Raw genomic sequence first — 13749 nt, forward strand, 5'->3', positions numbered from 1 at the left:
AAGTGACCACTGGAACCTTTCTGATGAAAAGCCTGTGGAAATACCTAAGTGCTATGGTGTGCAGTGCAAGCAATAAATGCGATAGCAGTTCAGAGCAAGTGCAAAATGGTCCACAGTTACTAGGGGAGGCTTTGTGGAGATTAGACTTAAGCTGGACCTTATGTAAGGGATCTGGAAACAAAGGAGAAAGAATGGAGGTCGTTCTGGGCTGGGGAACCACATGATAAAAGATAAAGAGGTAGAAATGAAAGGACTTTGGGAGAGGAGAGACTGCCAAAAAAAAGGACACTCACCTGAGTGGGGCACAGAGTACTCGCTGGCTAAACAAGCCACAGTAGTACAGGGTCTGACAAATCAGGCAAAGTAGTTTTGATTTGATTTGACAGGAAACTGGAGGCCACTGCAGGTCAGAAAAAACAGTGCCAAATGGAAAGGAACTGCAGAAACAGCCTCAGGGAGAATAATGTCTCTCCGGGAGCTTGCCTTCAGCTGAGAAAGCTATTTTGGAGAGTGGCAGTGTATTTCTACTACAAAAATTAAAATATTAGTTCACTTTGAGGAGACAAATTGAAGTGCATCCTTCTGCAACTCTTGTGGAAATGGACTACTGACCCCAAGAGAGTTGTGCGTTTTTATACCAACTACTATAAAATGGTAGTTTAATCCTTAATCCTGCCTCTGCTTTTGTTCATGTCCTTCAACTGAGTGTGGTGAAATGAGCAAGAAACTACAGGTGAAAAGGCCTGGGTTTCAGACCCCATCTCTGTCACTGACTGGCTGTGTTAACCTTGGGCAAAACAATCTGTCTGAGCTTAGGATCTGACTAGATCAGTAGCCCTTAAGTTCCTAGAGGTGATGGGCCCCTTTCAGAATCCAATGAGAACTATGAACCCAGTTCCCCGCAGAAAGATATGCAAAATGGTATACACAAATTGAGGGGATTCCTGAGTTCCCTGGAATCCATCCATGAACACCAAAGGGTGACACCACGCTTACAGTAAAAATTTCTGGCCTAGATGATTTCCTGGGGCCCTTCCAACTTTAATTTTATGATTTACTATACCTAGAAATTGCTTTCTCAGTCTCTTTGACAAGTCTGGTCATTCATTTTTTCAAGATAAGGTACATCAAGTGTCTATCATAGTGCCTGATCCTCAATATGCAAGATTCCCTCTAACAATCCTCTCCTCCATCAGACATTCCATGACTACCCAAATCCTTGATAATCTTTCCTTTTTCTAATTTCCCACATCACTTGAAATGTCTACCACTCATTCTGATCCTTGATTATACCATCATTTTTAAACATCTGAGCACCTAAGTATAGAGCACAGACCAGGAGTTCTCAACCCTATCAAACCCAACACCTCTTTGTTATAACAAATACTTTATAATACTCCTTTATACACCTTAAAGGATAGTCACAGATGATAGTCTCAGATGATAGTCTACCTACACACACAATTTTTTAAAATAATTCTTTACTGGTAATATAAAGAAGTACTGAAAGGAAATCAATGCAAAATAAATACTTATTTCAATATGTAAATTATCAGGGACAATACCAGAAGTACCACCTCAGGCTCACCCTTGGGGCTGAAGAAGTAGAAGACAGCTTTTGAAGGGCTTACAATCTAGCTAGATTTAAACTGTATTGTATGTGTTCAGTCATTCATGTTGTTACATACACTTAATCTTTTAAACAGATTTGCCTTAAGTCTTGGAGGTAGGGAAACATCTACTTAATCCTTGTAGTACAGAGACACATAAACACACACACACACACACACACACACACACACACACACACGAGTACACAAGGCTCAAAGAACATTCAAGTAAAGAGAGATCAGAGAGGTCATTTAGTCCAGAAGTTTTCTAATTCTTTCTGGTGGTACTGGGGGCAGGGGGTGAGGCATGGCTCATTCATTTGAATAAAATCTTCTGTGGACGTGAAAACACAAGTACAGATAAAAGCAAAAGCCAGAGTTGCTTTGGTGGGGGCACACTGGAACCTCCATTTCAGCTGAATATTTGAGCCACTGATATTGTCTGATCTTTCATCTCAAAGAGAAGCAAATGTGTGACAGTACAAACTGTAACCAAGGCCTGTCTGCAGTGTTACATCCAGCCTATTGATACATTCATTAAAAAAAAAAAGATTTGAACACCACTATGTGTAAGTTTTGAGCACTTAACACAAAGATGAGTAAAACATGCTCTCAATCCTTTATATGCACGTGTGCATGTACATATGTGTCCATATGTATGGTAGGGTGCAGGGAGATGAGTTCACAAATATATACAGTAGAATATGATAGATCCCATCCAAGAAACAAGAACAAAACACTAAAGGTATTCAAAAGAGGGATGAGATTACATCCAGTTTTGGGGGGAAAAAAAGAGGGAGGAAGGAGAACCATCCAGAAAGGTTTCACAAAATAGCACAGTATTTGGAGTCGGTATGAAGGATGGATATGTTTTCAAAAGGAGAGGACAAAGATTGGGAAATGAGGACAGTCCTCATGGACTGGGGAATGGATGGGGGCAGAACTGCAGGATGTATCAGAAAACAGCAAGTAGAGTAGCAGACGCTTTCGAGCTTTCTGTGTAAAGTGCTGTTCCCCTTTTATGATCTAAGTCAATGGGAAAATTGAATTATTTCAGAGTCAACGTTACTAGAACACCACTATACTATAAGAGACACGTGTATGATGATTTGGCAACTCAAGACTAAGCACCCTGCTATTATGTTAGGGGAAAATGAATTGTTCTCTAAAGAAGAGAAAGTCTGATATCCTGGGTGGTAAATGGACTAAACAAAGTTAGGAGGTCTGGCTTCTAACCTCAGCGTCTGCTCCTATGTGTGACTTCGGATGAGATATATGACCTCTCACCTAAAAGCTCTGTACCAGTGGCATTGTGTGTAAAACAGGAATACCGCTTGTGTTATCTACTTCATGGCACTGTTGGGAGAATCCTTCGTCTGATCCAGCTTCAGTTTCACGAGCATTAATAATCAGTTCCTGGAATACTTTCGACCCACTTGCATCTCCCCCTCTTCGTTGTACTCACTCGGCTAAACCACAAGCTGGTGAAATCCTGTCCGCCACCTAATCTGCACCTCTCCCCATGCAGCTGAATTTGGCTGGAGAAAAACCCAGCTGTGCTGAACGACCCCCTTTAGATCCATGATTGCTCCCTCAAATGGACCCTTGAAGCTGCACAGAAACCATGCTGCACTGCACTAGGCCATCCACAGGCTTGCTCTCCTGGGGTTACACTTTGTTCTCTCTCTTCAGACCATGGAGGCTCCTCTGCCATCCTCATCCTCAGCTGCTGACCTGGCTTACCATTTGGCTGAGAAAACTAAAACCGTCTGAAGAGAACTTCCACAGACTCCCACCAGTGTGTCTCCCCATCTACTCGGATCTGTGGCCACGTGCTCTCTTCTCTCCCGTGACTAGAGATGAACTAGTGATGCTCCTAGCTAAGGCCGACCCCTTCACTTGTGTGTGACACCCCTGTCTAGACGAGAAAGACCTGGCCACGCCACTCTACTGATTCTTCCCTCTCTCTCCTGCCTCATTAATTTTTCCAGCTCTACTGAATCGGTCCCATCCGCATCCTAACAGGCTATTATTTCTTTCATCTTAAAAACCACTCCCTCTCTTGTTCCTTCTTCTCTGGCTATGGCCCCATTTCTTCTCCTTCTCTGTAGGAGAAGGAGAAGCGTTGTCTCTGTGCTCTGTCACTCAGTTCCCTCCTCCTATTTTCTCTTGAACCCACTACGCTCCTTTCCCCTCTACCATTCCACAAAACTGTTCTGATCAAGTTCACTGATGACTTCTACGTTGTCAGATCCCAAGGTCAATTAAAGCTCAGTCCTCATCCCCTTTGACCCACTACCAGCCTTTAGCCCCGTTGACCCCTCTTTTCCTGCTAGAAACTTCTTCACTTGGCTTCCAGTAGACCCCATTCTTCAGGTTTTCTTCCGATTTCCCTGGCCATTCCTTCTCCATCTTCTTTGCTGCTTCTTCTTCATCTCCCTGACCTCTAAATGCTATAGTGCTCAGTCCCTGAACCTTTTCTTTATCTATGCTCACTCCCGTGGTGATTGAGCTCATTTAGTCTCACAGCTTTAATTAGCATATATATGGTGATGACTCTCAAAATGTCCCCCCTTAGCCTGGAGGTCTCCCTTAGGCACCTAGGTTTGTATATCCAACTGTTTCCTCAACAGATTCATTTAGATATCAGTTTCATATTCAAATTTAATACATATGTTGAAAATTGAGCCACTGATCGTCCTCCCAGAAACCTAGCACACCCAGTCTTGCCCGTTTCTGTAGTTCCAGTTGCTTTGACCAAAAGCCTTCGATGACCAGGTTCACTTTCACTCCCCTCTCTTTCTCACACATTCAACACCCAATTCAATAGCAAATCCTACCAGCTCTACTTACAAAACAGATGTCAAATTCAACTACTTCTCACCACCTCTACTGCTACCATCCTGGCTCAAGCCACTATCCTCTCTCACCTGGATAAATGCAATAGCCAATCTGATCTCCCTGCTTCCACCTTTATAATAAATTCTAAACTCAGCAGCCAGAGTGCTCTAGTTCAAAGTGCAAGTTAGATCATACCATTCCTCTGCCCAAAACCTTTCAAAGAATCCCCATATGACTCATTCAGAAATACAGTCCTTACTCTGACCTAGGAGATGGGATCTGTCCTCCACCTCAAGTTTCCATCTTCATCTCCGACACTTTTCCCTGCCTCATTCTGCTACCGCCCCACTTGTTCCTTGCTGTTTCTGGGACACACCAAGCATGACCCTGCCTCAGGGCCCTTGTACATGCTATTCTCTTTGCCTGGAATGTTCTTCTAAGATACCTGCACAGCTTATTCTCCCACCTTCTTTTTGTCTTTACTCAAATATCACCTTCTCAGTGAGGCCTTCTCTAGCCACTCCAAAATCGAACCCCAAGACCTCCTATCCCTTTCTTGCTTTATTATTCTCCTTAGTACTTGTAACTACTATGTCATATGCTTTATTTTTCATGTTTATTATGAATGCCCCCATTAGAACATAAAAGCTCCATGAGGCAGAGAGTTTATTGTTTGCTGCTGAATCCTCCTACAACAGTACCTCTGTGTGTTAACTGTTCAATAAACTTGTTGACTGAAATAAGAATGGACATGGAGGGACTTCCCTGGTGGTCCAGAGGTTAAGAATCCGCCTGCCAATGCAGGGGACACAGGTTAGATCCCTGGTACGGGAAGATGCCATATGCCGCGGGGCAACTAAGCCCGTGCGCCACAACTACTGAGCCTGCGCTCTAGAGCCCATGAGCCACAACTACTGAGCCCATGTGCCACAACTACTGAAGCCCGAGTGCCTAGAGCCCGTGCTCCGCAACAATAGAAGCCACCGCAATGAGAAGCGTGCACACTGCAATGAAGAGTAGCCCCAGCTCGCCGCAACCAGAGAAAGCCCGTGCGCAGCAATGAAGACCCAGCGCAGCCAAAAAAAAAAAAAAAAAAAAAAAAGAATGGACATGGATTGCTCTGAAACTATAAAGTAAAAATGGACGTAAGTGCAATAGCCGGAAGACAACCAACCTTAGTCATCTTTTTAAAAAATCACTTGTCCATGCCAACACTCTAGGAAATGGTATACTCTTAAAAGTCCCTGGTAATTAATTTGAACATGTGTTTAGTTGCTCGAGAGAAAATACGAAACTGGAAAAACTGCCTGTTACATGGAGGGAAAAGACAGTTGTTATAAAAGCAAGAGGGTTATAGAATTTTTACTATGTGCTTTTTCACGGATGCCTTTCAGAGAGCAATGCTGTCCTGCCATGTATGAAGAGAAATACTGCTGTCCCACCAGGAGGACATAAACTCTGAGTTGCTCTTCCTTGAAATCAAGTGATGCATTTGTATTTCAGCTGTAAAAGGGCAGGGCATCAGCTTCAGTGAGGGGATAACTAATCATTCCTGTTGATGTTCAGCATTCTATATGAGAATCAGATTAATAACCACTTATTGAGCCTGTACTAGGAGCTAGGCACTGTGCTCAGTCCTTTAGATACTTTATTTCATTTAGTCCATCATAAAACCCTTTTGAAGTAATACCCTGATGACATAGCTGATGATATAACAGTCTCAGACAGATCATTTGCCCAAGTTAACACAGCTAAGTAGGGATTTGGACCCAGGTCTATCTGATTTTAAAGTCCATACTTTTAGCTGTACTGTCTGTGACCTTGGTCATACTGGTATAATCTAAATGGGTGAGAGTGACAAACTCTGTATATGAAAAAAATCCTGATGACAACTTTGAGCACTGATCTGTCCTACAGCCTAAGTCATTTTTATAGGGGAAAAAAAGCCCTTTAGGTGTCTAGTAAGTCCTAGAAGTGTAAGTGAAAATCAGATGCAATTTTTTTTTATTTTGAGGTCAAGTTTAATGTTAAGTATTTCATTCCAGTTACTTCAAACGCTCTGAGATAGTTAGGTTAAACACAAAAAGCATTAGTAATACATTGAGCTCCAGTACACAAAGTAAACAAACACTACATACTGATTAAAGTCTGAATTTAAAAGAAATCACCTCTCCCAGCAGCATGTGACACAACACCCATTTAAGAATTAAAGAGAAAAACTAATAAACTGAAGTCAATGCCAAGACACTTTTTTTCAAAAGTTTTATAAAATAGACTAAACCAAGCAAGGATGCACACATCTACCAAGCTGAAACACGTGGTAGGGCAAATTAACTTAATCTGTCCTTGATATAACACTTTATGAAAACATAAAAAATATAAACTTGATAATCAATGATTAACTATGTCAGTGCTACTTTAAGAAATCACATTTTCAAATCATACATCACTTAAGGGTAATTTAAACACCAAATAAAGAGATAATTTGCCTTCTGAAAAGGATAAGCTGTATTCACTAAACTTTAAATCAAAAAATTATAAAAAATCCAAGAGATTAAACAGGTAAGCATACCGGTTGCACTTAAAAGATCATCCTCCTACATAGATATTACATCACCAAGACTTCTGTAAAGGGCTGGGGTGCTTTTTTTAAAAATCCTATTTTCTTTCACACACTATTAAAAAGCTCCAAATGATCTTAAAACATATAGGAGAAAGCTCATATACATGTTAAAGAAATTGGTTGCCTTTGGTTCATGAAATCAAATTTTACAGAAGCTACATTACAATATAATTCACTTTATATTTTAATATTAAAACTTTTAACATTAAAACATTTGTAGACAAATTACTTATTTAGCCATTTTCTTACAAAGTGGCTAAATAAGTCACTACAACTCAGCTACCTGTCCACCATGATGTGAAACCGTATCATGGTAGAGAACAAACAAAAAAACCTCACTCTGCTCTTATACCTTATAAGTGAGATTAATAAAAGAACTCAAAGACTGATAAATCTATTGAAGACTGAAATCTTACAGCCATTAAGTCAACTTTTAACACTAAAACTAAAACATTAAAATTAACATTTTAACATTAAAACTTTTTAAATGTTAATATTTTAAGAAAATAAAAGTCATTAAGAGTAGCTAGCAGGATCTTTTGATATCAGGCAGTCTACAAGACTGAATAATCATGTGAAATATACATCCATCTGCCCCTTGTAAGTCTCATCTGACTCAAAGTTAGTAAGCCAATATAATAAATATGAAATAGCTTATACAAGCCAACTTTTAACCCGGTATACAGTAATTATAATAAATACATTTGAAAACTGAAAAAGGCAAACCAAAAACACCTAGGGTGAATATATAGATGCTCTCTAACACCACATTGCACCTGTGCCTAGCTACTTTGACTAGGAGTGTCTCACAACTATGACTGATCTTTGGGTGTGTCTCTAACAAGATGAACCGAACCTGTTTACTTCATTACCTGGACAGGTATTAACTAGTGAAGTCGCCATCCTGCTAGTCTCTTCCCAGCTTTCCCCAGCAAAGAAAGCACCTCAGCTGCCATGTTGAAGATGCTCTTTCTTGTTCTAGCACGTGTTCCCTCCCATAACACCTTAAGAACATCCTCAGCATTCATTCATCAGATAATGCTTTTTCTAGGTCATTGGATAGTATATAATTGGGACCCTACTCACATGTGTTAAAATGAGATCTAGTATGTTGAAATGAGATCTAGGAGCCCATGTTGTGCTTCTGCACTTCACACACACTGTGTATAATTACATATCTCTTCCTCATTTTAAGTGATCGCAACACACGATTTTTTTTAACATCTTTATTGGAGTATAATTGCTTTACAATGTTTTGTTAGTTTCTGCTGTATAACAAAGTGAATCAGCTTTATGTATACATATATCCCCATATCCCCTCCGTCTTGCATCTCCCTCCCTATCCCACCCCTCTAGGTGGTCACACAGCACGGAGCTAATCTCCCTGTGTGATGCAGCTGCTTCCCACTAGCTATCTATTTTACATTTGGTACTGTATATATGTCAATGCTACTCTCTCACTTCGTCCCAGCTAGCTTTCCAAAGTTGAGAGTGGGCTGGATATAATTTAATCCAAAGCTTACATGTAAGGAATTTTGAGGATATCTCATGCTAGAAGTGGCACCTACTGACAAAGCATGATGTTACAATCCAACTTTATCAGACATCATGAAAAAGGGGAGACAAACTAAGTTCTAGGAGTTATGTGTTTAGAGAGAAATATAAGGGTTCAGTGCTGTAGAAGGGAAGCAGCCAACACAATGACAATTCCAGTGTTCTACAGCTGCTGCTAAAGAGGATCTGCTACAGGTCCCTGTAGACAAAAGCCTGCTGCTACATTAGACAGCCCATCACACATGGTGTAGACTTTAATTTTGTCTGTAGAGTCTTCCATTTACTGGATATTTTTCCTTTATGATCTTAACATTAGTTAATCAAAAACAACTGGGCTACAGATCTGAACTTTCAAATTAGCTCACAGTTACAAATGTGTTTCATCTGAGTGAGAAATATGCAGACTCTACTGTCATCTTACCTATTTGTTACTCATCTGTCTTCTAGCATCTTATCTACTAATTATAATAAAGTAATACAACTGTGGGCTGCCAACCATGAACTCAGGTTCAAATAAAAATCTGTAACCAGCAGTGATACTTTCCACAGGAGTACCTTTGTGTTATAGGGAGAATTTTGCAACTTATATCTTTTTTGGCCACATGCCCTATCTTCCACCTTTGCTAGAGGAGGGACCAGTTTAATAGGTTGGTCCTCTGCTAATGTTGTTTCCCAGTACTTCACACTGTTAAAAATATGCAGCAATGTAGTCTTAAACCATTCCTTACAAAATGGCTAAAGTAAGTCACTACAACTCAGCTACCTGGCCACCATGATGTGAAACTGTATCATGGCAGAAAACAAAACAAAACAAAACAAAAAAGCTTCACTCTGCTCTTCAGTAGTAAATATTCCTTATAAATGAGGTTAATAAAAGAACTCAAAGAGTGATAAATCTGTTGAAGGCTGAAATCTTATAGCCATTCAGTCAACTCTTAAATATTAGTGTTGGTAAGAAAAGGGCACAGGTATTCCAAAGACAACGAAACATTCAATACGTATTTTTGTTAACATTATTATTAATTCAAAATGTATTTAAATTATTGACATTATTAATTCAATATGTATTTAAATTATTGACATTGCATTAGTGTGTGCCTGACATTTGAGAAATTAAAGAATTCTTAACTAAAGAAGGAAGCCACATGAAGTCAAATACAAGAAGTCATGGAAAAGTACTCCTAGAGATAATGTCTCCATGGTAGGGATGGGTAATACTTTCCATTCTGTTCTCTCTTCACGTTCATTTGTTTACCTGGCCCATGAGAGCTTCACAAACGTTGAGAGAGGCAAGGGAGATGAGGGAATTAGGTATTTCTGTTTTGAAGTGTATTTGGGGATAGCCAAGGCAGAGCTATGCCAATTGAAGAGGAGTCTCCAAGGTGTCTGCTGACTCCTGAACACAACTGGCCAGATGCTCTCACTAAGGCTCCTGGCAACTCCAGCTCTTCACCTTGGTAGTTTTTTCTGTTACACATCTAGATGGACTGCAGGCCAACTACTATAAGTATTTATCTATGTGTGTAGGATGTGTGTGTGTGTGTGTGTGTGTGTGTGTGTGTGTGTGTAGGAGGGGAGGGGGGAGGGAGGGAGGGAGGGAGGGAGGGAGAGAGAGAGAGAGAGAGAGAGAGAGAGAGAGAGAGAGAGAGAGAGAGAACAGACTCTCTGGATAAATAACTATAGAAGCCTGAATACTACAGCCCTCACAATTGCACTATGGTCTATTTCCCAAAGGAAACACTAAACTTATTGGTATCTTCTTTGTCAATCATGGGATAGCATGCTGCCTATGTAGCTGAATTCAGGGACAACTAATTCTGGCCTGTTGATGAAAATCTTTGGTCATGTTCAAGATTGTTCTAATGCAGGCTGATCAGTAGACTTTAAGCCTTAGCTTTACAACAACATTGAGTGTTTTGAATTAGCACATAAGAACTACTAGATCTTCTGTTTCAATTTCATAATCTATTATAATGAAAGCAATTCTCAGAAGAGCAGAAATACAAGAGAGGCAGCATTGTATACAGGGCTTTGGTCCTAGCTCAGCAGCTTGCTGAGCTGCACTACCTGGAACAAATTAAATAACCTCCTGTCTGTTTCCTCATCTGTACAGTGAGAAAGTTGGATTCAGATTTTAAGATATCATGGACCAATAAAAGTTTTAAAAACAAAGAAGGCAGCAATGACACAGCTGCCAATTTTTTTTTTTTGGCCAGGTATGGACATAAAAACAAAAAACATAAACCTATCATTTACTATCACCATCATTTCATAAAATACAGAATAGGTCTAACTCCTCAAAATTAGGAGGATATATCTTATAATAAGAAGCAATCCTTTAAATGGAAAAAGTTTAGCTTTAAAAATCTCATGGCCTGTTGTCTTTATTTTCCTCACTTCACCATGGACCAGTAAAAACTCTTCACTGGCGAGGGCACGGGCTAAAGGTCAATGTTTGGGAACCCCTGGACTAGGTAATTTTCAAGGTCCAAGGCTCAAACACTAAAATTCTAACTTTAGGTGCTCTGTTGTATTTCTTTCATTCTATATTATAGTCTAGAGTAGATGCCTCAGTGAAGGACAGTATAGATGCTTAGATTTTTGAAGATCAGAAATATATGTAAATCAGTTTGAGAAACACTAACTAGGATAAGCTTCAATTTACTGGAGAAAATATACACTACTACAGATTCAACTTCATCAATATTAATGAACCATTCACTGGACACTTACACTTATTAAGCTCATTTTACAGATGAGGAAATTGAGGCAAAGGAAGCTAAATAGCTTGTCAAAGACACACCGCCTCAGTAGCCAGAACTGGAACTCCAATCTGTGACTCCATTTTTTGGTAGTACTCAAAACAAAAAGATTGTGTTTAGATTTTAAGTATCACTTCCCCTTTCATAAGTGAGTGACAGATAGTTTAAATTTTAGAAGTTGCCCAGAGTAAAAAGCTTTCCTATTTTACTTTCCCAAATATTGCCTTTTTAACACAAACATAAATACTGGCAAGGCTTTTCTAATATAAAGAGAGGAAAAATGCCTGTTAGTTTGGTCACTTAGATTTCTCCAAAAGCTGACAAGATTGCAAATTTAGAATTTTTAAAGGACAAATACTTACAGATTTCCTCTTTTTCTCTTAAGAAGAATCCGTGTATCTTTCGTGACTCCAATCTGCAATAAGAGACAACATTTATGTGTATAGTGACATGAGAAAAGATCCCCTTTAAAAAGAAACCTCGGACTTCCCTGGTGGCGCAGTGGTTAAGAATCTGCCTGCCAGTGCAGGGGACACTGGTTCAAGCCCTGGTCCGGGAAGATCCCACATGCTGCAGAGCAACTAAGCCCGTGCACCACAACTACTCAGCCTGCGCTCTAGAGCCCGCAAACCACAACTACTGTAGCCTGTGCACACAGAGCCTGTGTTCCGCAGCAAGAAAAGCCACCGAAATGAGAAGCCCACGCACTGCAACAAAGAGTAGCCCCCGCTCGCCACAACTAGAGAAAGCCTGCACACAGCAACAAAGACCCAATGCAGCCAAAAATAAAAATAAATAAAATTTTAAAAATAACTAAATAAAAAGAAACCTCACGTGCTGTTTCACATTACCTGTGCATGATAAGCCAGGTACCAAAGGAAAAACAAGAAATGACTAAAGTCGTGCTATTGGGATCTCACAAAAGTAACTGAGCCTGGCTCTAAGAAACAGTAATCAAAACTCTACAAGTGGGGTTCACCCCAGGAATGCAAGGATTCTTCAATATATGCAAATCAATCAATGTGATACACCATATTAAAAAATTGAAGGAGAAAAACCGTATGATCATCTCAATAGATGCAGAAAAAGCTTCTGACAAAATTCAACACCCATTTATGATAAAAACCCTCCAGAAAGTAGGCATAGAGAGAACTTACCTCAACATAATAAAGGCCATATATCACAAACCCACAACCAACATCCTTCTCAATGGTGAAAAACTGAAACCATTGCCTCTAAGATCAGGAACAAGACAACGTTGTCCACTCTCACCACTATTATTCAACATAGTTCTGAAAGTTTTAGTCACAGCAATCAGAGAAGAAAAAGAAATAAAAGGAATCCAAATCGGAAAAGAAGAAGTAAAGCTGTCACTGTTTGCAGATGACATGACACTATACATAGAGAATCCAAAACATGCTACCAGAAAACTGTTAGAGCTAATCAACGAATTTGGTAAAGTAGCAGGATACAAAATTAATGCACAGAAATCCCTTGCATTCTTATACACGAAGGATGAAAAATCTGAAAGAGAAATTAAGGAAACACTCCCATTTACCACTGCAACAAAAAGAATAAAATACCAAAGTGAGAGAGTGGCATGGACATATATACACCACCAAACGTAAAATAGATAGCTAGTGGGAAGCAGCCACATAGCACAGGTAGATAAGCTAAGTGGTTTGTGACCACCGAGAGGGGTGGGATAGGGAGGGTGGGAGGGAGGGAGATGCAAGAGGGAAGAGATATGGGAACATATGTATATGTATAACTGATTCACTTTGTTATAAAGCAGAAACTAACACACCATTGTAAAGCAATTATACTCCAATAAAGATGTTTTAAAAAAAAAAGAAAAAACCTAGCAATAAACCTACCTAAGGAGACAAAAGACCTGTATGCAGAAAACTATAAGACACTGATGAAAGAAATTAAAGATGATACAAACAGATGGAGAGATATACCATGTTCTTGGATTGGAAGAATCAACATTGTGAAAATGACTCTACTACCCAATGCAATCTACAGATTCAGTGCAATCCCTATCAAACTACCAATGGCATTTTTCACAGAACTAGAACAAAAAATTTCACAATTTGTATGGAAACACAAAAGACCCCAAATAGCCAAAGCAATCTTGAGAAAGAAAAACGGAGCTGGAGGAATCAGGCTCCCAGACTTCAGACTATACTACAAAGCTGCAGTAATCAAGACACTATGGTACTGGCACAAAAACAGAAATATAGATCAATGAAACAGATAGAAAGCCCACAGATAAACCCACGCATGTATGGTCACCTTATTTTTGATAAAGGAGGCAAGAATATACAATGGAGAAAAGACAGCCTCTTCAATAAGT

This window comes from Hyperoodon ampullatus (assembly GCF_949752795.1).
Source record: "Hyperoodon ampullatus genome assembly, chromosome: X".
NCBI lineage: Eukaryota > Metazoa > Chordata > Mammalia > Artiodactyla > Ziphiidae > Hyperoodon > Hyperoodon ampullatus.